This window comes from Garra rufa, chromosome 1 (genome assembly GCF_049309525.1).
Source record: "Garra rufa chromosome 1, GarRuf1.0, whole genome shotgun sequence".
Lineage (NCBI taxonomy): Eukaryota > Metazoa > Chordata > Actinopteri > Cypriniformes > Cyprinidae > Garra > Garra rufa.
In genome coordinates, this window is record NC_133361.1 from 13,121,281 (window position 1) to 13,147,882 (window position 26,602).

At 39.2% G+C, this 26,602-nt stretch overlaps 1 pseudogene; it reads right to left on the reverse strand.

Moving 5' to 3' along the window:
• Positions 1–9,396: 9,396 nt before the first annotated feature.
• On the reverse strand, positions 9,397–26,280 carry LOC141285135 (GTPase IMAP family member 8-like; annotated as a pseudogene).
• Between the last annotated feature and the right edge of the window lie 322 nt (positions 26,281–26,602).

Genomic DNA, 26,602 nt, shown 5'->3' on the forward strand with positions numbered 1-26,602 from the left:
GTTGAACACAGAGATGTGGTGTTCTGATATCTTCTTCTGTAAAAAATCAATCCTGGGCACTTCAGCGTTTTCAGTATGTGTCTGTTTTTCTCCAAGCAGAATGTTTTCATGTCCAAACTGGACTGACGAAGAGCTTCCGAATAACACAATGGACAGATTTGGAAACATATTTTCTAAAGTAGATGAACAGATACACAGATTTAATGTTAAACACATCAATCACTGTGATGTAAGTCTTTTTACAAAGAGTTTTTGTTTCATTACTGATGAAGCTGTCTGATAAGCAAAGTCCCTATAGTCTTTAAGTCACACTGTTGTTCAATCTCTATAATCTAGATTTGAAACTGTCATCATATCACTGGAAAACATGTGAACAATAAAAACAAAATAAAAATAATAAATAAATAATTGCAATTAAAACAACTATAAGATATAAAAATGCTCAGCCCCATTACTCATGTAAAAGCGAACAGGACTGTCTAACCGTAATAGTGTCCTCTGGTGAATTGATTTATTAATGTAAATATTTGGCTACATCCATGTTAATCTAAGTGAATTTCTAAATTGGTCTGTTTCCCTACATTTTGACAAAACAACGGTTTTGAACAGCAGTAATTACCCGCAAATCATGTGGCTATTTCAGGTGCAGCACCAAAAATTAGAATACCATGAAAAAGTTAGTTTTTTGTGTGTAACTTATTTTAAAAACTGAAACTTTAATATATTGTAGATTCCTTACATGTAAAGTAAATCAATCAGTGGTCGCCGCAGTGGAGTGATCCGCACCGCCACTTTGGCACATGTTTTATTCCGGATGTCATTCCTGACACAACCTAGTCCTGAGAGTGCACTAACTTGTGCACCCCCAGTGCTGGGACACACTCACTCACTCATTCACTCACACACTCAGTCAGTGCAGGGAGATAAAGCGAGGTGTGACCTGGGCTATTAGGCTCGTTGAAGAACAGTTGTGCCGATGCATTCTGAATCATTTGTGCATGATGAAAGTCTAGCCAGAAGAGCATAGCAGTAGTCCAGCCTAGAAATGACAAGGGCCTGGACTAGAAACTGTGTGAGGTCTGGCTCACTAAGCAGTGTTTAACAGGTCTCACTATTAGTGAGGAAATTAACAGCTCACAAGTGTAGTCAAACCTGTTTACGGCCACACATTCATGTTACCCAATGTTTATTCCTGTTACTGTTATTAAATATTTTGTACATATATAAAAAAAAAAAAAGAAAATATATATATATATATATTCTTGAGTGATAAGCAAAGGAATCAGTTGATATTTTAAACATGATTTTTAAAAGACACATAAGTTTCCATAACATTACTGATAAAAATACATTTCTGAATAATTAAATACATTTCTTTTGAGATTCAGTTTTTAAAAAGAAAAAAATTAAATAGGCTAAATGTCTACACAATCTCTGTCACGTATCTGGTCTATCTCATCATGAACTCTTGCACACACATTCTGGACTTCAATCCCCATAAGCCACTGCACCAATCACTGCACACAGCTGCTCCTTGTTTCCCACTGAACTGATTGCTGCACACACCTGTTTCACATTTACCCACATGCATTTAAGCCACAGACACACACACTTCCTTGTGAGGTCTTATTGTTCCTATGGTCGTAATTCTAAGCGTTTATCTCTGTGTTGGATTCTCTGTGTATGACTCTGGACTGTGTACCCCGTTGACGATTCCTGCTACCTGCCATTGCGACCATTGCCTGTCTATCGAACTGTTTCCCGGATTACCTACGTTGTTCCTGTTTTCTGGTGATTATTCTGGCCTGTCGACATTTCTCAATAAATGCTGCAATTGGATCCGCACGTCTCTGACTCTCCTTGTGACAGAAGACTTCGCCGATACAAGGATACAGCAGCTTTATTCGTCAGCAGAACGACCACCCAAGAATGGATCTATCAGGAGGACTGTCCAATCCAGTAAGTTTGCTCTGCTCCATTTTTCAAGATGGCCGCCCCATCGAGGATTATGTGGAGAAATTCATTGCTTTTAGTTACCTGGCACCTTGCGATGAAACTTTGCTCAAGGAATGTTTTTGGAGCGGATTGGACACTGAGATCAGCTTGAACTTACCTGAGGAAGACCCCAGTTGGACCCTCACACAGTATATAGACTTTGTTTTGCTGTTTTGTGAATCTCCGTTTACTGTGGGTGAGGTAGAGCCTGTTCACAAGATGTGCCGCCAGAGCGCCCTCCAGTGACTGCGCCGCCAGAGCGCCCTCCAGTGACCGCTCGCTCAGAGCCTGCTCTTCCCGAGTCTCCGCTGGAGAAGCCCAGCCCTCCTGAATCTCCGCTGAGGTCGTCCAGTTCTCCAGAGCCCGCTTCACAAGAGCGTCGTCCAGAGCCCGCTTCACAAGAGCGTCGTCCAGAGCCCGCTCCTCAAGACAGCCTTCCAGAGACTCCGCTGGTTCAGCCCAGCCTTCCAGAGACTCCGCTGGTTCCACCCAGCCTTCCAGAGACTCCGCTGGTTCAGCCCAGCCTTCCAGAGACTCCGCTGGTTCCACCCAGCCTTCCAGAGACTCCGCTGGTTCTGCCCAGCCTTCCAGAGACTCCGCTGGTTCCGCCCAGCCTTCCAGAGACTCCGCTGGTTCCGCCCAGCCTTCCAGAGACTCCGCTGGTTCCGCCCAGCCTTCCAGAGACTCCGCTGGTTCCGCCCAGCATTCCAGAGCCTCCGCTGGTTCAGCCCTGCCTTCCAGAGCCTCCGCTGGTTCAGCCCTGCCTTCCAGAGCCTCCGCTGGTTCAGCCCTGCCTTCCAGAGACTCCGCTGGTTCCGCCCAGCCTTCCAGAGCCTCCGCTGGTTCCGCCCAGCCTTCCAGAGACTCCGCTGGTTCCATCCAGTCGTCCTGAGATTCCTGTCTGCCCGGTTCTGGTCACGGAGCTCATGCATGGACTGTTCCCACCCACCCTCCCTGCTGCTCCAGTCCCGCCACCTCTGTCTCCTGACAGTCCCTCTGCTCACCCACATCCCACCTTCGGTGCAGAGGACTTGCCGTGGGACTGCCAGTCTCCATCGGTGTCCAGACTGAGGGATCCCTCACCATCACCTCCAGTCTCAGAGTCCTGGACTCCACCTCGGCCCTCCGACCCTGCGGCTCCACCCCGGCTCTGTGCTCCCTCGTCTCCGTTGTCGGCCGTCGGCCCACCAGCTCCTCCGGGCTCCATCGTCTCTCCGGCTCCGCCCCGGTCAGTCGTCGCCCCACCTTCGCCTCTGGACTCTACTCCTCCGGCTGTGCCTCGTCACTCCGTCCTGCCGGCTCTGTGGACCTCCTCCCTCCCGTGGGCACAGCCTCGATCCTCTGTCACTCCGGCTCCGCTGCGTACCTCCGGACCTCCATCTCCGCCGGGGTCGCCAGAGCCTTGGGCTCCGCCTTGGCCCTCCGGATCCTCGGTGTCACCTAGGACCATCGACTCTCCGGTTCCGCCTCGGGCTCCACCGGCTCCACCTCCGTCGGTCGGCCCCATGCAGGAGCCAACCCTTCCTCCGCCATGGCTTCTCCCTCCGTCGGCTCCGCCTCAGTTCGTGGTTCCAGTACCCCTACATGGACCTGGCCCTCCATCCCTCCCCCTGTTCCGCCTCCGCTCCACCACCCTCCAGGTTGTATTATGTGGTTAGAGCATCTGGAAGCCGCTCCTTGGGGAGGGGCTCTGTCACGTATCTGGTCTATCTCATCATGAACTCTTGCACACACATTCTGGACTTCAATCCCCATAAGCCACTGCACCAATCACTGCACACAGCTGCTCCTTGTTTCCCACTGAACTGATTGCTGCACACACCTGTTTCACATTTACCCACATGCATTTAAGCCACAGACACACACACTTCCTTGGGAGGTCTTATTGTTCCTATGGTTGTAATTCTAAGCGTTTATCTCTGTGTTGTATTCTCTGTGTATGACTCTGGACTGTGTACCCCGTTGACGATTCCTGCTACCTGCCATTGCGACCATTGCCTGTCTATCGAACTGTTTCCCGGATTACCTACGTTGTTCCTGTTTTCTGGTGATTATTCTGGCCTGTCGACATTTCTCAATAAATGCTGCAATTGGATCCGCACGTCTCTGACTCTCCTTGTGACAATCTCAAACTTATTACAAATCTCTGTAGAATGAAAATAGTTATTTACAATAAATAAATAAATAAATAATAATAAATACAAATATCAGTTTATCTAATGCACAGAGAAGTCATCAGAATTAAAACAGCCCTGCCTACATTCAGTTTAGTTTTGAGAATTCCAATGGGGGTGGGTGGACCTGTAGAACCAGAGGTAACTGACAGCTGTACATGCCTAGTAGGCAAATGATTGGGACAGATTTGTTTATCATAAAGAGAACTTTTATGTAAAATAATGGTTGCAATGCTGCAGAGCAAATGGATTTCCACAACAAGAATAGCAATGCACAATGCGAGAACTGCAAGATCTGCTTACAAGTTTCACAAATTTTCAACAGCATTTCAAAAACATTTGCATACGAAAATCAGCAAATTGTAATGATTTCTGAAGGATCCTGTGACGCTGTAGACTGACGTAATGACGCTATGAATCCAGCTTTGAAACCACACGAATAAATTACATTTTTAAATATAGTCACAAAAGAAAATAATTTATTTCTAAATAATTTTAAATATTAAATATGCAGGTTTGGTAAGCAGAAAATACTTCTTTAAAAACATTGAACATCTTACTGTCCAAAAACTTTTATCTGGTAGATCAGGTTGATATAGTAACATAGGGGTACTCACTTAGATTCTGACAACAGCTAGTCAGCTTCGCAAATGCACATCACACGCAAGAAGATTCCATCTATAGAATGAGAATGACAGGAAAAGGAAATGGCAGAGTTTAATCACAAAACTACAGTGTAGTTATATAGCTACTACATTACTCTATTAATATTAGATACATTACAATTTACTTTTCAATAAATTTAAAAAAAGCTATTTGTCACTCTGTTAAGCTTCTGAGTTCCAATAAGTTCTCTGCTGGTCCTTATGTTGACATGAGAAAAAAAAAAAATCCTTGAAATTCCTTGAAATCACATGACATCAATTATTTTAGACCAGAACAGGCGAAATATCTCAAGAAACTACTCCTACTGAATGCAGGCAGCACACAATGAGGAAGTGAGCTCAGTCCCCAAAATCATAAAACATGCACTTGTTCTCTGCACAGCATTCATCTTTACATGCATCTTCATTTTTAATTTTCATTAATTGTGTTGATAAAGCATCATTTTCACACAATTACTTGAAGAATATTATATTATGACTTTAAAACTATTTAATATGCTCGGATGCTTTTGAATGGGAGCATGACATAGCTTCATATCTATGGGTTTTAGACAGTAGTGTTGTTCGGTAGCCCACACAGTATGAAGATACATTTACATTTATTAATTTTATACAAACTTTTATCCAAAGTGACTTACAATTGGGGAATACAACAAGCATCTAATTGTAAAAACGCAATACTTATACATACAGCCTATGAGCCACAATCTGCCTCACTTCAATTCATGATCAGGAACCGCTGCTGCTTGAACAAGAACAATAAGACTCAGGAGTGGGGCGGATCAGTCGAAAGTGAAAGTACAGAAATTGAAGCCATTTTGATGAATTCCGTGAAAAAAACCATTTTGCTACTTTGCTCTGCTGTCACTCCGTGCCGTGATCACAGAAATCTGAGCGTAATTAAGTTCAGTAAATATTGACTTTTTTGGACTGACAACTGAGACTGAACAAGAAACGTTTAATTTTTAATTTTTATTTTTAACCATGCACTTAAGTGAAACTTTGATACATCATTATGTAATTTTATAATTGTATTTTTTTTTCTTTTGGTTTTGGTAAAGTATGGTTTATTTGTAATTTGATTTATGGATTTTGAAATATTTTCTGGACCCTACTGACTGTCATGTCGTATGGGAGGATGAGGAGCCAGAGGTAAACGAGTGGAGCCAGGAATTCCAAAATAATATGTTTTTATTAAACAAAAGAACATAAATCCAAGGATTAAAACAAACACGATGGAACTTTAAGACAGGATAAGGAAACTCAGGAGACAAACAACTTATAAAGGGAGTGACAAATTACAAAGACAGGTATACACACTCAAGGAAATGAGGGGGAAGTCCAAAAATGGGCATAAGGGTAAACCAAGACAAACTGAATAAAAGGGGGAGACAACTAAAACATGAAAACCACAGGGGGAGAAAACACTAGGAAACACAGAAATAAAGTCCTTAATCCTGACACTGACAAGCAATTAACATGAACTAAAATATAATTTAATGTTTGATATTTGCATTTAGTATATATTTGTAATTACATTTCTCATCGAATAATAAGCAAGAAATGTAGTATTTACAATACAATGAAATATATTTTAATGAAACACAATAGCATAGTGTTGCCTTATTAAAATTAAATATATTTTCAGTGAATTTAAATGCATAGAATTAAAATATGTTTTAAACTGAAATTACCAGTGCACTTTATTACAGTCAAATATAGAAAGACAGATAGATGGTTTTTGTTATTAAACAACATTACAGTGTCTTAAAAACATAAAATATTACTGAAATACTTATATTTCAAATATATTGCAATCTGAAACAATATATAGCCTACATAAACCAGGGAGTTTTCACAAAAATGTGGACTACGAAGCAGCTGAAGATTATATCATATTTGATACAAATCTAAATCCATGTTTCATCCATTAAATAAAAAGGAATCAACATTGTTCACTTCCAGAACCCCCCCCCCCCCCACCCCTAAAATGGGGGTTTAGTCACCCCCAATGGTATCCAAGATCTTCATGTCTTTTTTCAATCGCAAAGAAATGATTTTTATATATGTAGACATATTTATATTTATGTTATTTTTAAGCACATAAGCTTGCACTTACTCTGTGTTGTGCATGCACATCTTCGCACATTATGAAATCATGCTGGAAAAGTCAAGCGTGGTTAGTTCTTCACCTGTGTACTTTGGTTTAAAAGGTTTGGGTAGCTCAAAAAAATCTCATTTTCTCCTCCAACTTCAAAATTGTCCAACATTGTTGTTTTACATTTTTCTTTTGTAAAGGGCATTTGACTTTCTTTGCACATTCGCTTTGTAAAAATTGGATGTCACGTGTCACCTTTTCAACTAAAATATGTAATGCGAGAGGTTGGGCTGGTGCAATATGAGCATTTGTAGTTAAAGTACATACAAAATTATTTAAAAGTTTCAGGAATTCTTATTCTGGAAGTGAACATTTCCTATACTACTTATAAAAATAATCACAACAATAAAATCAGGGAATTCAAAATTTAAAATTTATTTAAAATTAATTTAAACAGTAAAGAATAAAAAGGTGAACAAACAGGAGGTTAATTTTAAGTAAGTTACATTTTGGTCACAATATTGTCTGTTTCACCAACACACATTGTTCTAAACAAAGCAGTGCAGTGCAGAGAGCAACATGTTTCGTAATTGCATGAATTGACTGAAAGATAAAAAAAAAATGACATTAATGTTCAAACAACATGTAAACGTGAGTTTTGCATCCAACAACTTTTTATTGTGTGTTTTTACTAGTAAAATAATTATAAAGTTCCAGAATTGCATTTTCACTAGTAAGAAATAAAATACAGAGCTCTCTACTTGTAACTGTTGGTAAGAATTAAATTAGAGAGCTCCCTAGATGACATTGTTGCTAGTAATTATAGAATTAGAGTGTTCTGTTAATTCTTACTAGTAAAAATTAAATCACGATGAGGAAGTTCAGAAGTTAAGAACAATTTGAGCTTGTCATATATTTGTCTTTTTTTTGTACTAAGTATAAAGTACATATTTGTAAGAAAGGTCACAAAAAAAAAGACAAAAAAAAAAAAAACACAGCAAAAAAAGAGTGCTTCTTTTATTGTCACTGCAGTCAGTTTATTGCAAACTCACAGTGCAAAAACTCACATTTGAACAAATGCATACGACTAAAATTTACAATACATGAGAAAAAGTTGCATACTTATAATTGAATTTTGTTTGTTTGAGCCAAAGATTCTATTGTAAAATTATATGAGACACTTGTGTCTACAAGAAACCTTCTTGGAGTTATGAGCACTTTCACACTTTCAATTGCTTTAGCGCCCCTTGCTGACTAGCTAAGTCTTTGCCAGTCTCTCACCAAAATGAGTACTACCATCTGGCTAAGTCTCTAGAACTTATGGTTTTGGCTGCAATGTTCATTTACATTTAGTCATTTTGCAGACACTTATTCAAAGCAACTTACAAATTAGGACAATAGAAGTAATCAAATCAACAAAAGATCAATGATATGTAAGTGCTATGACAAGTTTTAGTTAGCTTAATGCAATACACATTGCAACGTTTTTGTTAATAAAACACTAATAAAAAAAAGAAAACAGATGAAAAAAAGATTCAACATATTAAGAATTGAGAAGTTAGTGAGCTATTTAGTTTTTATTTTTATTTATTTATTTTTTGCTTTTTTAATAAAAAGGAAAAAAAATAGAACATATAAAGAATAAAGACGTTATTGAGCTAGGTGTTGTTGTTTTTTTAGTTAGAGGGTCAAATAACGTTGGAAGAGATGTGTTTTTAGACAGTTCCTGAAGATGGCTAAGGACTGTTCGGATTGAGTTGGGCAAGTCATTCCACCAGAAAGTTACATTTAAAGTAAAAGTCTGTGAAAGCGATTTTGTGCCTCTTTGGGATGGCAATGGCAAATTGATAAACAGAGATGTGACATGCATTCTTGTTTGGCTCATTAAAAATTAATATTGCAGCTGCATTCTGGATTAATTGTAAAGGTTTGATAGAACTGGATGGTGAAATTGTGATGAAATGATGGGTTTGATGGAACCACAAGCCATTCTGTATTGGCAAGGCTGAGTTAAAGAATGGTATTAATCGCATAGCAGTGATATGTAGTAGTTGTTGTTGTTTCTGACAGAACCTAGTGATGCCATATAGACAGAGAAGAGAAGTGGTCCAAGAACTGAGCCCTGAGGTACCCCAGTATATAGAAGTTGCAACACTTCACCTCTCCGAGATACCTTGAGGGACCTGTCTGAGAGGTAAGACTCGAACCACTGGAGTGCAGTTCCTAAGATGCCCTTTGCCAATAATATCAGTTTTATGGTGAAAATAATAATAACAATAATAATATTTAATAATAATATCATTGTTATTATTATTGTAATCCTTACAATTACAACAGGGTCTCAGCCCTTGAACAACTAATAATAATCCCTAACAATTACAATAGGCTTTCAGTGGTATGAACTTGAACTCCCTTTCAATTTTTATATTATGTAATGATACATCCCGGTTTCTTTTTTGATTTTTCAACTTCTTTTATTAGCTCTTTTATTTCTTCTTTTTTTCAGGTGTTGCACCTTTTTAAATTCTTTTTCTGTCTGATCTTTCAGGTGTTGGTAGAGTCTTTCCAGTAATTCCTGTTGTTTCTGATGCTCTTCCAGCATCTGTTGGAGCTCCTGAACCTGCTTGTCTTTTTTCTCTCTGAAATCGTTCAGTTCTTCTGCCTGTTTTCTGGCTTCATCTTCATATTTCTTCTTCATCCCTTTTATTTCTTCATCATGTTTCTTTTTCATTTCAACCCGTTCTTTCTCTTCTCTTTTTTCTCTCTCTTCTTCTCTTCTCTTCGTCTCTTCTTCTTGTTGTTGTTTCAGATCTTCAGTCATTTTCATCCAGCTCTTTCTCTCTTCCTCTCGTCTCTCATTGTCTTCTCGTTGTTTTCTCTCCCATTCATCTTTTCTCTTTTGCTCCAGCTGATCATAATATCTTTTTTTTTCCATTTTCTTTTCTTCATATTCTCTCTCTCTTTCTTCTCTTTCTCTTCCCTGTTTCTGTCTCTCCTCCTCTAGCTTCTGCCTTTCTTTTTCCTTCTCTTTTTCAAATCTCTGTCTCATTTTCTCCTGTTCCTCTTGTTTTTCTCTCAGTTGTTCCTCATGTTTCTCTTTTCTCTTTCTTTCTTCTTCCTCTCGTTCTCTCATTTGTCGTTTCTTTTCATCCTCCCATTCTCTCTGCTGTCGTTCAATTTCTTCTTTTTTTTCATTTTCGGCCTCTTTTATTTTTCTTTTCCATTCTTGTCTCTCTTTCTCTTCTTCTTCATTCTTCTGCTTCTCCTCCAAATCTCTCTTTTTTATTTCTTCTTCTTGTTTCATCTTTAACTCTGCTAGAATGCGTTCTTGTTCATGTTTCATCTTTTCTTGATCTTCTCTGTGTTTCTCTTCTCTCCTTCTATCTTCTTCTTCTCTTTCTTTTTGCTGTTTTTCATACTGTGATCTCTGAATTTCAATCTCTCTCCTCATTTCTTCCATTTTTTGATGATATTCAGCTCTTTGCTGTTTTTCTTCTTCTGACCGTTTCTGGTTTTCAGTCTCTCGTCTCTTCTGTTCTGTTTTCTCTTTCTATTCAAATTCTTTTCTGAGTTTTTCCTCTTTTTCTCTAAATTGATTCTCTATTTTAATTTTCTCCTCATCTGCTCTTTGTTTCTCTTCCTCGAGTCTCTTCATCACCATCTTGTATTTGGCTTCTAACTCTTCTTCCTGAGCCTGAATTTCTGTTTCTCTCTCTTTCAATATTTCCTCCTTTCTCTTTTTAATGGACATCTCTGCCTCCTCAAACATGCTGTTAGTGAAGTGACGACCCTGATTAGTGTTTTTCACCTTTTCTATCATGTTTAACAGTTGAAACACTTGAGTTCTGACTTGCTTTTCTCTGTTATTGAAAACCAGGAATCTGTTTCCACAATCTCTGATCAGTTTCTTGAGTTCTTTTGATTTAGTTCTCTTCACATAATCTTGTATGGACTCATTCTGAAGATCTTCTCCTCTAGTAAACAGGAGAATGCTAAACTGGGCAGCTTTTGGACCAAAGGTCTTCTTTATCAGATCTACAGTGTCTGATTCTTCTTTGGTGAATCGTCCCAAACTCAACACAATGACAAACACGTGAGGTCCAGGCGACAACATTGAAACGCATTTCACTATTTCATCCGCCGCTAGTTCATTTTTCATTGTTGTGTCAAAAAGACCTAGCGTATCAACAACAGCTACCGGTCTACCATCAATCTCACCAACTCTCTTTTCACACATGGTTGTCACTGAATCTGCACTTAATTGACTGTGAAACTCATCTCTTCCCAGAATAGTGTTTCCTGTTGCACTCTTTCCATTTCCTGTCTTCCCGATCAACACAATTCTCAGACACTCCTGATCATCTGCTTCATATTCAGCACCTGAAAATCACATACAAATTAATGTGTAAACACAATGCCACAATGCTACAAACTACAATGTTGAACTTTGTCATAATATTCTAATTTTGTGAAATACTGGATTTTTTTATTTTATTATTATTATTATTCTTTAATACATAATCATTTAAATTGAAACAAATAAAGGCTTAAAATATTTCACTTTGTGTGTAGTGAAATAATATAACATAAAAGTTTCATTTTTTGAAACAAAATATTGAAAATAATTGGACTTTTCCACTGATAATATTATTATTATATTATTATATTATTATAGTTTGTATTATATAAAAAAATGTATTCGCAAATCAATTCAAAATATTTCGACGACCATTTGACGTATTGATGGAAAGAAAAAAAATCAGCCATAAGTCACTGATAGTTCTGATTTTGCAATAACAACAGAATGTATTAGACACACAACATAAATGATGACATATTTTGAGAAAAAAATATATAAGCAATATTGCGAATATGTATAAGCTAATAAAATTCCACTAACCTTTGGAAGAAATCTTCATCTGTAACTCCATTCTCTTCAGTTGTTCTTCATATTTCTGCTGTGTTTCGTGTCTTGCTCTGTTCTCTTGAGCTTTCACATACATCTGAAGTGAATATGGTTCAGTCTTCATGCTCTCTATATATTCCAGCAAGTCTGGAATCTGTCTTGATTTTTCAGGTTCTTTTAACCCCATCACTCTATATCCACCCTCACAGAGGCTCTGAGAATCAAAGCTATATTTTGTGAAATTCATCACATTTTCTTCAACAGACATTCTTGTAGTAAAAAGCACCATACAATGTTTGCTGGAGTCAAATATCTTCTGGATCTTCTCTATTTCTGCTTTGTCTTCATTGTTAATTGGACCAACAGGAACAATGATGATGAAAACATGAACTCCTGGATCACAGAGAGACACACAGCGAAGAGTTTGATGCCTCACTTCCTCCTCTGAGAGCCAATGGAGAGCTGGAAGCTCCACCAGACTGATCAGACGACCATGAAGCTCCACATCTACAGTACTCACACTCTGATGTGAAGATTGTATCTTTCTGCCTTGCAAAATCTTGGACACAGAGACTGTAAGTGTTGTATCGCTTCCACACAGCACCAGGTTCAACTTCTCCTTTCTAGATAAATTTGCTGATGCTGAAAAACTATTTGAAAGCACTGTAAAACACACATACAGATATGTTCACTTCATGTAAAGTACATCAACAACACATTAACCAACTATAGGATTAAAAAATAAAATAAAAATAAGACTAAATCCATACAAAGTGTGTAACATCTCCAAAAGGTAATGGGTTTGGGTATGGCATGGGTAATCAGTATGGAGACATACAGCATAACATGCCAATCTTTGTGGGAAACAGTGTTTGTTGATAAAAATCTTATTCAATTAGTCAATTTAATGGCAAATGTAACGTTATTTTGATGACACACTGATGCAAAAGATACAGAAAGAGAAATATAAATCTAAACCTAAGCTTAAATGTCGCATCCAGTCAATATTGAGAAGGCCAGAACTGATGGTGAAACTGACTTTTATTGCCGATCGTGTTTTCCACCAACGTAAGAGCTGAGTATGAACAAATAAATCATGCATTACCATCACATTTCAAAGGTTACACAGCTCATTACATTAGTTTCAATCTGATAGCATTACCAAATTATACATTTTACGATAAACATTTCAAGTAACTCAAATATATTTCTCATTAACTCTACCAACCTTGTTCCCCAATTGACCGAAGCTAAACCGTGTAATTTTAACTGTTTCTCCGTGGCCTTTACTGTTTTTAACCGTGAACCTTTTCAGACTTTCCTTTCGTTCTTTGCGCCGTTTTTCCCGTTTAGTTTCCGTCACCATACTTCCGGTTTCTTTTGTTATCAAAATAAAAGCCCGATACGGTAATAATAAAACATTATAACTTATTGTAATCAAAATAGTGCTCAACTACTCTGTTGGTCTTTACACTCCCACCAAATTATTTGCTATTACACATATAAATAAAAATAAAAATAAAAACGTAAATAATTTCTCCAAGTCACTTAACTAGAATACAGAAATAACTTGTAAACATGTTACAACTGTAACTTCAACATTTCAATACACTTAAGCATTGTAAATTTACCTTTCACAATCTTCTAGTAGCAGAACTAACTTATGTACTGGACGTTCTACTACAGACATTTTGTTCACACGTTGACCCCCTTTGGTAAGATTTCTGTCTGCAAAGCCTATTTTGACCTTTCTGACAAGTCCATCTGTATCTTTTACAGTGTCCAGGATTCGTCCAAGTTTCCACTGTGATCGTGGTTGCATTTCATCCTTGTCCATTACTATGTCACCTATTTGCATGTTTCTTTTAGGCTTGTGCCATCTTTGTCTGACCATTATGTTCTGCAAGTACTCCCCTTTCCATCTGCTCCAAAATTGTTCAAGCAGGTACTGTACTTGACGCCATCGTTTTCGTGCATATAAGTCCTCTTTAACGAACTGTCCTGAGGGAGGTAGAGGAGTTGAGGGTTTCAATGTGACAAGATGATTTGGAGTTAGCGGCTCCAAACTGTTTGGATCGTTGAGATTGTCTGTTGTAAGGGGGCGGCTGTTTACTATAGCAGCTGCTTCATACAAGAAGGTTCTGAGTGAAGAGTCGGTGAGTCGACCTGGTGTGAGAGCCAATGTTGCATTAAGAACGTTCCTTACAGTACGTATCTGTCGTTCCCATACCCCACCTGCGTGACTAGCATGAGGCGTGTTTAGGACAAAATCACATTGGCTTTCTGCAAGGAAGTTCTTCAGTTTGTCAGGGTCAATTTCACCTTGTGCTGCACTCAGTTCGTTTTTGGCACCTACAAAGTTAGTACCCTGATCGCATTTTATTTGTCTGACAGAGCCTCTTAGAGCGATAAAGCATCTGAGTCCATTTATAAAAGTGTCCGTTGATAGGTCTTCTAACATTTCGACATGAATTGCACGTGAATAAAAGCATGTGAAAAGGAGGCCATACCTTTTATATTCTTTCCTTGCTTGTTTGGTCAGGAATGGTCCAAAAACGTCCATACCACAGTAGGTGAAAGGTGGAGAGTGTTCAATTCTTTCTGTGGGTAAGTCTCTCATTTTTTGTCCTTCCACAGGTCTCCTTTGTTTCCGACAAAACACACACTGGCGAATGTAGGATGCAACCGTTTGACTCAACTTTGGAATCCAATAGCCATTGGCTCGTATCTCATTCATCGTGAAGCCCTTTCCCTGATGATTGACCCTTTCGTGGCAGTGAGCAATTATCAGTTTTGTGACGTGATGTTCTCTCGGTATGATTGTTGGATGTTTAAATGAGCAAGGAAGCGATGAGTGATGGAGCCTTCCTCCCACCTTAAGCACATTGTCCTTGTCCAAGAGAACATCCAAGTTGTACATTTTGTTGTTCTTTGAAAGTTGTTTGCCTTTGTTTAATGTCTCTATTTCGTTTTGATATGCTTGTCTTTGTAAATCTTTGATGATCACAGTTTCTGTGTTTTGTCTTTCAGTTACAGTTGTGAGTGTCCTTGATTTGTCTTTGAGCACGTATCGTCTGAGACGTGCGACTGCCCTGACTGCACGGGACCAGGATGAGAACTTTGTGAGCCGGTCACTAAGGCTGGTCTGTTCAACCGTTTCTGTGTTTAGCGTATGTACCTTTCTCACCTCAGGGTCTCCTACCGTAAGTACAATGGTCTCTTTTGTTGGAAGCTGTATTTTCGTTTCCCACAGGAAGTGAGGGCCTGTGAACCAATCAGATGAGAGCAGTTCATTTACAGATGTGCCCCTGGACGCCATATCTGCTGGGTTTTTGCTGGTGGGCACATAAAACCATTGTTGCAGTGAGGTACTATTGCGGATTTTCTGCACTCTATTAGCCACGAACGTGTGAAACCGCCTTGCATCGTTGTTTATGTATCCTAGAGTGACCTTTGAGTCTGTCCAGAAGAACTCCTCAACTTTGTCATAAAGCAGTACCTCTCTTAGCATGTTACTTATAGCGACTGATACTGTGGCTGCGGTAAGCTCTAATCTTGGGATCGTAGTGACCTTTGTTGGAGAGACGCGTGCTTTGCCCATGAGGAAGGTACAGTGGACATCTTCCCTTTTGTTTATGAGTCTGAGATAAGAACACTGTCCATATCCTGTGGTGCTTGCGTCAGAAAAGTGGTGTATTTCCCTTTTTACCACTTCTCCAAAATCTGCAGGAACATAACATCTGTTGATTTGCACATTTTTTAGATTGTGTAGATCTCCTTTCCAGCACTCCCACCGTGGTTTAAGATGCTCCGGTAGCGGGTCGTCCCAGTCTGTTCCTTCACGACACATTTCTTGGAGAATCCCTTTTCCCTTGAGCACATAGGGAGCAATGAAACCAAGGGGGTCGTATATTGCTGCGACCGTGGACAAGATGCCCCGCCTGGTTGGTGGTTGGTCCTTTAGTGTGATGTTGAATGTAAAGCTATCCTTCTCCACATTCCAATAAATGCCAAGTGCTCTTTCTGTTTGTGTTTCATTAAACGACAAGTCCTTTGTTTTTGTATCTGTTGCATGCTCTGAAGCTGGAATGCTTTTTAAAACTTCAGAGTTGTTGGACACGAATTTGTGTAACCTTAGTCCACCTTTGGCACATAGTTCGCGTGCTTCCTTTGCCAGTCGTATAGCATCCTTTACTGTCTCTGCGCTGGTGACTCCGTCGTCTACATAGAAATCTCTTGCTACGAACTGTGAACCAGCTGGATATGCAGAACTGTTCTCTTTGGCTAAATGTTTGAGTCCATAGTTCGCGCAACCGGGTGAAGAAACGGCGCCAAAGAGGTGTACTGTCATCCTGTACGCTTGTGGTTGGCTGTTCATGTCTCCGTCTTTCCACCATACGAAGCGCAAGTAGTTGCGATCATTTTCTTTGACTTGGAACTGGTGAAACATCTTTTCAATGTCGCACATTAGAGCTACTTGGTGCTGTCTGAAGCGCACAAGCACACCAGTTAGGTTGTTGATCATGTCAGGACCGTTCAATAAATGCTCATTAAGACATGTGCCTTTGTGTTTTGCAGAACAGTCGAAGACCACGCGCAACCTCTCAGGTTTCTTTGGATGATAGATGCCGTGGTGCGGTATGTACCATGTCTCTCCGGGCGGTCCATTATCATCAGTCCTTTCGGCATCCCCTCTTTTGATGATGTCGTTCATGTACTTCATGTAGTCTCTTTTGTAATTTTCATCTTTCATGAATTTGCGTTTGAGCTGGTTTAGCCTGGTTTCAGCGAGTTGTCTGTTATTTGGCATCTGTGGTCTTTCTTTGAATGGTAATGGCATTTCAAAATGTCCATTTTCCATCTGTGTTATACCATGCTCGAGTTTCTGAAGGAATACTAAGTCCTCTTGCGACACAGTCTTTTCCTTCCCATCGGTCTCTTTGAAATCTCTCTCCAAAGCACGTATTGCATCTGCTGGAGTGGAGGGAGGGATTTCTTTAACAATGATCCGGTGACAGAGACTGCTCGCCGAGTCTGTTTCGTTGCATGGTGTCGAGTTGCCAACTATGCTCCATCCCAAATCAGTATGAATGGCATAGGGCTCATTTCCTTTGCCTAAGATTACCTGTTTGGGTGCGAGAGCTCTAGGACAAGTATAACCTATGAGGAGACTTACTTCACAACTGAGGAGTGGAGGGACCTCGTCTACAATCGATAACAAGTGACTCCACTGTTTGGCTGTTTCACATGTAGGTATGTGTTCTCTGTTAGCAGGTATGTAATCCTTTGTGTATGCAGTGGGGAGCTTTATGACTGTGGCCGAGTTGTAACCTCTCACTAAGAGATTAGACACCTTTCCACTGCTTAAAACTGCATTTCTACCCATCATAGTTGTTAGTTTTAGCTTTACTGGACAAACATCTGCCTGCAGCTCATGTGTGACATCCTGATCAATGAATACAGTGTCACTCTGTGTGTCTAGTAACGCATAGACCAGTTTTTCTTTGAGTGGGTTAGTGGTAGTGGACAGCCACACTGGAACTATCATTGAGGTGCTGACTGACTGTTCAGATCTGGCAACATTAAGTGACATGGCTGTTGCTGTTTCAGGTGAGCCATCTCGGGCTGCATAGTTTGTGCTCGCACGTGTTTCTCTTTGCAGACCGTCCCTGTAGGTTTCATCGTGAAGACATGTCGGGTGTCGCTTTGTGCAAGTTTCACAAGTGAGGCGGCGTTTGCAGTCCTTAGCACTGTGTCCTTGTTTTAGACAGCCATAACAAAGTCTATTGTCTTTCACATGCTTCTTTCTGTTTTCTAGAGACATTTTCAAGAGGTCAGGGCACTTGTGAAGTTGATGGGTGCCTTGGCACATTGTGCATGGAGAGCCGGTAGGTGTTTTTGTTATTGTTCTTTTATCACTTTGTTCAGTTGTGTTTGTGTTAAATGCACTTGCCTTGTTTCTTTTGATTTCCTTTGTGTTCCTTCTGTCGCTGTTTGTTTCAGTGCAGCGAAGTGCATGAATGGAGGTGACTGGGTTGCAGGCGACTTCAGCTTCTAATGAGAGGAAGGAGGCAAAGGCAATAAAACTTGGAAACTCACCGCCCTCCATTAAAGTCTTGGTTACCTGCCTGTTCCATCTCGCATTTATCCAGTCTGGTAGTTTGTGCAACAGTTTTTGGTTTTCTTCGCTGTCATTGAGTATTTGTAGCCCCTTTACATGAGGCATTGCAAGCATGCATGCATTTATGAAATCTGCAAATGCCCTTAGTCCTTCGGCATCTCTAGCCTGCACTTTAGGCCAGTTTGATAGCCTTTCTCTAAATGCCTTCTGAATCACGAATGGCTGGCCGTACCTTAGGTTTAGTTTGACCCAAGCGTCACTGTATGCCTCCTCATCGTTTCTAAAGAAAGTCCCTTCAAGGCATTTTCGAGCTGGGCCCGTAACATATCTTTTCAAATAGTACAACTTGTCTGCCGCTGAGATGCCCCTTTGTTCAATCAGTGATATGAATGTGGATTTCCATTCAATAAAGCTTATTGGTTCGCCATTAAACACTGTCGGTTCTGGCGCGGGAAGTCTGTTCAGTTTAATGCTGTCCTGCACTGCTTGAGCTAGTTGAGTGACACTAGGGGGAGCTGTTTGCACAGGAATGAAAGAGATCGCTGGTGTGGGCTGTTTGGGTGTGAAGTATGGGCTCTCCTGTTCACCTTTAATTGACTGTACATCATCCACCTGTGATAACTCTCTGTCATATGCTTCAAACCTGGCTCGAGCTGCTTTCACGTCCTTCTGTGCTTTCAAGCGTTCCAACTCTGATGTTTGAGCTGCCATTTGTTTCTTGTGCTCCTCCTCTAGAGCTTTTATCCTTTCCTGTTGTCTTTGTTCCTCTAGTGCGATCTCATATTCAGCCTCCTTTGCAGCTAACTCTGCTGCTGCCTCGGCTCGTTTTGCTGTGAGCTGTGAAACTGAGGACCGTTGGCTGCGCTTTGATGCTGCGGTTGAGCCGTATATGGACTGGGCGTAGTCGTGCTCTAAAAGTCCCCGTAAACGAGTTCTTTCACGCTCTGCATCAAACTCCTCAACAACACCACTTAATCTTTCCAGAATTATCCTTACGATGTCATGAGTTATTGCATCGCATGCATCCATCTTTCTCCTTATGTCAGATGATGGTGCCATTTGGTTTCTTATTTCTGAATATAGCTTCAGTACATCATCTCTCTTTCGTTCTATCATGTCTGCGATTTCTGACATCTCCGTGTCTGTGATATCTAACTTTAATCTTTCTCTTGTTTCGCGTACCTGTGCTTTCCATTGTTCATAAAAGGTTATTAGTCTTTTTTCCTTTTTACTCATTTCTTCCTTTTGGAATGTTATCATCCTTTCCGTTTGTACTTTAACTCTTTCAGAACGTCTTGGCAACTTTGACATGCTTTGAGCTTTGTTTTGAAGCTCTGTTAAGATTTGTTCTTTACATGTGATTGAATCTTTAATGTTTTGTCTCTCCTCACTTTCGTCTTTAAGTGAGTCTTTTAAATCTTGAATTTCTTGTTGTAAACTTGTGATCTGTTCATTTATGTCCATTTGACTTACTGAAACAGCCTGTGATTCTTCCATTTTGAGCCCTTTTCGTTGAACTGTTTTATTTCCTGACCGACTTCTGCCATCTGCTGGACGTCACGGGTAATGCCGTTGGATCTCGTAGTCCGTTGTGCAGCGTGCGGCGGTGGTCAAGCTCTTACTGTCGCATCCAGTCAATATTGAGAAGGCCAGAACTGATGGTGAAACTGACTTTTATTGCCGATCGTGTTTTCCACCAACGTAAGAGCTGAGTATGAACAAATAAATCATGCATTACCATCACATTTCAAAGGTTACACAGCTCATTACATTAGTTTCAATCTGATAGCATTACCAAATTATACATTTTACGATAAACATTTCAAGTAACTCAAATATATTTCTCATTAACTCTACCAACCTTGTTCCCCAATTGACCGAAGCTAAACCGTGTAATTTTAACTGTTTCTCCGTGGCCTTTACTGTTTTTAACCGTGAACCTTTTCAGACTTTCCTTTCGTTCTTTGCGCCGTTTTTCCCGTTTAGTTTCCGTCACCATACTTCCGGTTTCTTTTGTTATCAAAATAAAAGCCCGATACGGTAATAATAAAACATTATAACTTATTGTAATCAAAATAGTGCTCAACTACTCTGTTGGTCTTTACATTAAATGTAAGCCGGCACATGACCGACCTTCAACGTTGAAATTTGGTTGAAATAAGGTCAGTTGTTGTTTCAACAGTGAAACAACGTTGATGTGACGTTGAATGCTAAATGGTTGAAGATCAGTCAACACATGACCGAAATTCAACGTTGAAATTTGTTTGAAATTAGGTCGGTTGTTGTTTCAACGGTAAAACAACTTTAATAAAACTTTGAATGCTAAACGGTTATATTTGCCTTCAAAAGCAAGTGTTTAAATTATAATATTAATAATAATAATAATTAACAAGGTTAACTTATAAATCAACATATGTCTTCAGCATACAAAGAAATGTTTGCCTTTTAAATGATTATGGACATTATTATTTCATGAAACTTATTATAAAATATAAGTGTATGTGTTAAATATCATCACCAAAAATAAAACTAAATACATTTCGCTACCACATGCTGAAACAATTCCTATTGGTTGTTTTACCTTACTGCTTTGATCATGATTGGTTAATCTGGCTGTCATTCAGGAAACTGACAGGTGGAACTGCGCGGGCCTTTGAAATTTAAAAAAATTCGACCGTTACCGCATTTTCTTGTGAGGCTGTGAGTTGCATAGTCTGTATGAGAGCTGCTGCTCACCGAAATTATTTAGTTGGTCACGAATTATTTTATATTTTCCTGTTATAATTTTTTTTTGAGCGTATTTGAATTGTGAGATCCCAACGGAGAACAAAAACCGGAACACAGAGGAAATAGACGTGAGCTGCGAGTCTCTGAAAACATACAGCACTGGCTAAATCAGGTAAGACAATAAGTATTTATTATTAACGTTACCTTTTAAAAAATAGTACAAGAGTTTACAAATTGGTAAAGGACATGTAAACTGCAGAAGTTAAATACTTGAGTGTGTGTTTGTGCTGCTTTATTATCACAGACAGCAAAAGTTAGATGCTAATCGCATTTAGAGCGCTAGCAATATTAGCTCATCTGGTCGTATATGTATCTGCTGTTGTTGTGTGTTGCTAGTATTTGTTAATGTCTGTCTTTTAGAGATTCACATTTTTCGATATAAATGCCATGCATTACTGCAGGTGTGTTTACATTTTAATCCTATAATAACAGTCCTAAAGATGACATACTTTATCTTTCTTTTCTGAATATCATATAACGGCAAATGTCTTTATAATTAAAATGAATTAAGATTGTTTAAAGGAATGGTTTAAAACGAAAAACAGCTTTTTAAGAAAATTTCAGTAAACCATTTATTCTTTCCCATTGTAGAGTCATTAAAGGTTGTATCAGCGATTTCTGGCCTAAAACATAAAGTGTCAAATTCAGCTGACCTTTCATCACGATCCGCTCGCTGTCTGCCCCATAAATTGTCTGTGAAAAAACCGCGTCTCTCTGGTCAGCCTAGGGTCCGAGATATGCCAAAAAAACAATCGGCACTACCAACCTTTCTACACAAAAACAAACAGTGTTCCAACCAATCAGCGTCAGGGGTTTGGTGTTATGGACTTTCGCTCCGCCTCCCTCACGTCCCAGCACCAGTAGGAAAGTCCACAACACGAACCCCCTGACGCTGATTGGTTGGAACACTGTTTGTTTGCCGATTGTTTTTTTGGCATATCTCGGACACTAGGCTGACCAGAGAGACGCGGTTTTTTCACAGACAATTTATGGGGCAGGCAGCGAGCGGATCGTGAAGAAAGGTCAGCTAAATTGACACTTTATGTTTTAGGCTAGAAATCGCTGATACAACCTTTAAGGATCCAGTTTATTGGCAGTTTGGTAAGGAATTGTTCATCTGCTACTTTGCACTGTCAGTTCTGGTAGAGATTCATTGATCCTTTGTTATAAGTTTATTTAATGTAATACAAATGTACACAATATGATTTTACTTGTTTCACTAAGTACACTGTTTTGTTAGAATTGTGATTAAAACCATGTTGTTTTAAATTTTAATCTGAATACATCAAAATGTGTTTAATGAAGTGTTGTGCACTTTGTTTCCAATTCCACTGTTATTGGACTGTAAAGTAAAAAATATTGTATAAGATTTGTTTTGTATTGAGTGTTTTCAGTTAAAGATATTCAACAGTATCAACATTGGTATTTTATGAAATTTTATTTTTGGTGTTTTTGTTTATGCAGGACAGCACAGAAAGCACACAAGTGGGGGAGAGAGGAGAGGACAGCATCAGAAAGGACCCAGAGCTGGGACTCTTTCAAAGATCACCCGAAGCACAACCATGCTATATGCACAAGGCTGTTGTTTTTATCAGAATTTGAAGAAACATGTTGGCTTAAAATAATAAATACATTTCATTTAAGGTATTTCCTGTGTAAAGAATTTTAAGGCGATTGCTTTTTACCCCTTTACCACGACATGGTTTCTGTTGCAGGTTCCATTCTCAAAGTCTTTTACCCATTTCCACTGCACAAATGTAAACCTGTTACACATCTGTAAACCTGTTTTCATAGAACTAGTAAACCACCAAATAAGAGATCAAGTGGTTTTAGTCAAAAAAGGTTTCTCTTGTGCAGCGCAAAATATGCATGTTATTGTACAAAAACTTTGAGTCTTTAACCTTCTGGGGTCTAGGGATTTGGAAAAGTTTAAACCCTGACATCTGTTTTTTTCAGCATCAGAAAAAAAATACACTACGCGTCAAGTTTTTGAACAGTAAGGTTTTTTTTATTTTTTATTATTAAATTTCCTTCTGCTTTATAATATTTGTATTATTTAAAATAATTTTTCATATTATTTAAAATATTTTAAAATGTAATTTATTACTGTTACTCCAGTCATCAGTGTCACATGATCTTTTATAAATCATTCTAATATACTGTTCAAGAAACATTTATTATCAATATTTAAGCAGTAGATTTTTTTTTTCAGGATTCTTTGATGAATAGTAAGATCCAAAGATTAGCATTTACTTGAAATAAAAAGCATTTGTAATTTTATTTAGCAAGGATGCTTTACATTGATCAAAAGTGATAATAAAGACATTTATAATATTACAATAGATTTCTATATCAGATAAATTGTTTCATTTTCATTTCATCAAAGCAAACTGAAAGAATTCTACTGAGCTGTTTCCAACATTTTTTTTTTTTTTTGAGCAGCAAATCAGAATATTAGAATGATTTCTGAAGGTTAATGTGACTTGATCATGAGTAATGATACAAATTCTGCTTTGACATCACAGGATTAAATTACATTTTCAAATATCTTCAAATGAAAAACATTTCAAATAGTACAAATATATTTTATTCAATTTTTCTGTACTTGGATTGGTGAGCAGAAGAGACTTAAAAAAACATTTAAAATTTTACTGTGAGAACTTCTGAATGGTAATGTATAATGTCTAAAGTCTGATTACTTTGTATTCATCACAAACTGGGATACAGTAACATGTGAGCAGAATTCATGTATTTGTATTGTTTTTGGAAAATGTTTTCGACAGGTTTTTATTTTTTATTTACAGTGTATGTTTCCAAAATAAAACTTGTTTTACAATATTGATCATGTGTTAGTTTATTGAAGTTGATACCATTGCTGCTAGTCATTTGATTTTTAACTAACATGTACGTACAGTGTTGATCTAAATGTGAAATGGTTGTAATTTAATGTGCAGTTATGTATTCACCGTTGCTGAAAGGTACATAAGACGGTGAAACTAAGTCACGATTTCAACGGTGAATCAACGTCATAATATCAACGTTGAAAATTTTTGCAAATCCGAAAGGTTATTCACCGTTGATCCAACGTCGACAGATGACCATAATCCGAAAGGTAGGAGGGTGAAACAAAGTCGCGATTTCAACGGTGAATCAACGTTGTTACTTCCACGTTGAAAAGACGTCACAATATCAACGTTGAAAATTTTTGCAAATCCGAAAGGTTTTTCACCGTTGATCCAACCATGGTACCTGACGTTGTTTCAACGGTGAATCAACGTTGAAATGCCGGCTGGGATAGGAATAAACCTTATAATTTCTTTCAAATTAGCTTTTTTTATGTTGACACTGCTGGTATGAGTGCTTCTGACTGCTGTCACTCTAATTTCACTGGCGTTTTACCAATCTAACATCATGAGCATGTCAATTTATTAGACAAAGAATCATACTAAAATTGCATTCTGAAGAGAAAAGAACTTCAAACTAGATTTTACCTTCAGTTCTTCTGTCTTTGTTTCCCTTTTTGGGTTTTTCATCATCTTTTTGAGATCGCTCCTTTTTTTCCCCATCTGATCTGACAGATTCACAGGATCTGATCTGGTCTTCAACCACTGATCTTCCTTTAGCATCTACATTTATCTCACGTGTGAGATTTTTTTCTTGGCTTTCCTTGAGTATTTTATCAATCCTTCTAAATATCTTAGATTGAAATTCTTTTTTTTTTTCATCAAACTGCAGATGTCCTCCTCCACACTCCTTTATTAACTGATGGATTGCTTTATTCTTGATCATAGAACTAAACTTTGATCTGTATGTTTCTTCATCCGTCGTGATCACTATAGTGCGTTTAATTACCTCCACACATATTTCATTCTGTGTCCATTCAACTCATTGAAGTCATTATACTGCAGTACCAGGATGAGCACCTGAGGTCCTGGAGCAGACAGATTCATACACTCCCTCACTGCCCGTTTGATGTCAAAGAATGTCAGATCGGGCTGGAGCAGCTGAGGACTGTTGATGATGGTCACATGTCTGTCCATCACTGTTCCACTGAATCTCTCGCTGTGCAGATGGACCGTATCATCTGATGGAGCTTCACTCTTAAACACATCTGTTTCTAAGAGTAAATTCCCCACACTGTTTTTACTAACACATTTTTCCCCAGCAGAACAATCCTCAGATCTCTCACTGGAAAACAAAACACACTCATTCTTTAGGATCAGATCATCAGATAATAAAGACCTATAGCATTTAATCCACAATGAAAAGTTACTTACAATGAGGGAAAATATTATTTTATCCCCTGCTTATTTTGTATGTTTGCCCACTGACATAAAAAATGATCAGCCTAAAATTTTATTGGCAGGTTTATTTTAACAGTGAAAGACAATAATGAGAGAACAGCAGCACCAACAACAGGAAAAAAAAAAAAAAACACATTTAAAAAAATGTTATAAATCGATTTGCATTTTAATGAATGAAATAAGTATTTGACCTCCTATTAATCAGCAAGATTTCTTGTTCCCAGGTGTCTTTTATAAAGGTAAGGAGCTGAGATCTATTTAAGGGAGTGCTCCTAATCTCAGCTTGTTACTGGTATAAATAACACCTGGGCACATAAGCAATCAATCAATCAGATTCCAAACTCTCCATCATGGCCACGACCAAAGAGCTGTCCAAGGATGTCAGGGCAAGATTGGAACACCAGGCTGGAATCAAATGGGGTGATGTAGGGACCAGGAACCTTAAAAACACATGTGCTGCATGCAGCCGGCAGCTTCTGATTAGAAAAGCAAGAACTGTAGGGATGCCAGAAGTATAGCTACGAGACACAGCATCTTGTTCCTTTGGGGAACCAGGATCACATATGTAACCCAGAGACTTCAAACCCATTGGGAACAAATGAGTATGAGCAAAATTGAGTGAAAGGAAGGCTCAGCCCTAGGGAAGAGAAGGCCATCAGAAGGGGAGGAGGGTATACCAAGAGTGAGGCATCTACTTGAAACCCATACAGAAGAGACCTGAAAGCAGAAAGATAGAGGAGCAATGTATGAAAACGTCTCAGCCCATCCTGTACCAAGACCACCAGTCCAGGAGGAACTGGGTCACTCAGAGAGGCCAGAAGGGATAGAGAGATAGTCACCTGAGTCACAGCAAATCCACTTAGGACTGGCCAAACTTTCTCTAAAATACGCCAGCAAACCAGATGGAACTTCCCCAGGCCTAAAACATAGTGTCTGCTCATCCTTCCTCTGAACAGTGAAGTAATGGCTGTAAGAACCAGACCAAACTCTGGTGATACTAGAACAGTGTCATCGAACAGCAAGCCAGCAGGGTAACCACCGACCTAGGATGACCTCCTTGGAGGATGCAAGCCTCTTAGAGGAGCTATGTAGCACCAGGGGTGGCAGAGTTGACAGTCAATCTCCTGAAAGCACCGAGAAAGACACGGATATCGTATACCAAGGTGTACACCACTGTTTCCCAGAGGACTTGGCAGCCATCTTGCCCGAGGACATGTGCTTGGCAGCCATCTTGGCCAGGGAATTAAACTTGGCGGGCCGTTTAATTGGGCTTGGTGACCATGTTGGTTGGGAACTCTGAGGTGGACTCTGGATTGATGCTGTCTTGGCCGAAGACTCGAGCTTGGTGGCCCTTTTGCCTGGGGAATCGGGTTTGACAGCCCACTAAGCCTGAGAATTCGGTATGGTGGCCTTTCTGGATGGAGACTCAGATGTGGCGACCCCTTCGGCCAGGGAATCAAACACGGTGGCCCTTTAGACCAGAGAATCAAACGAGGTGGCCCTTTAGACCAGAGAATCAAACGAGGTGGCCCTTTCGGCCAGGGAATCAGAA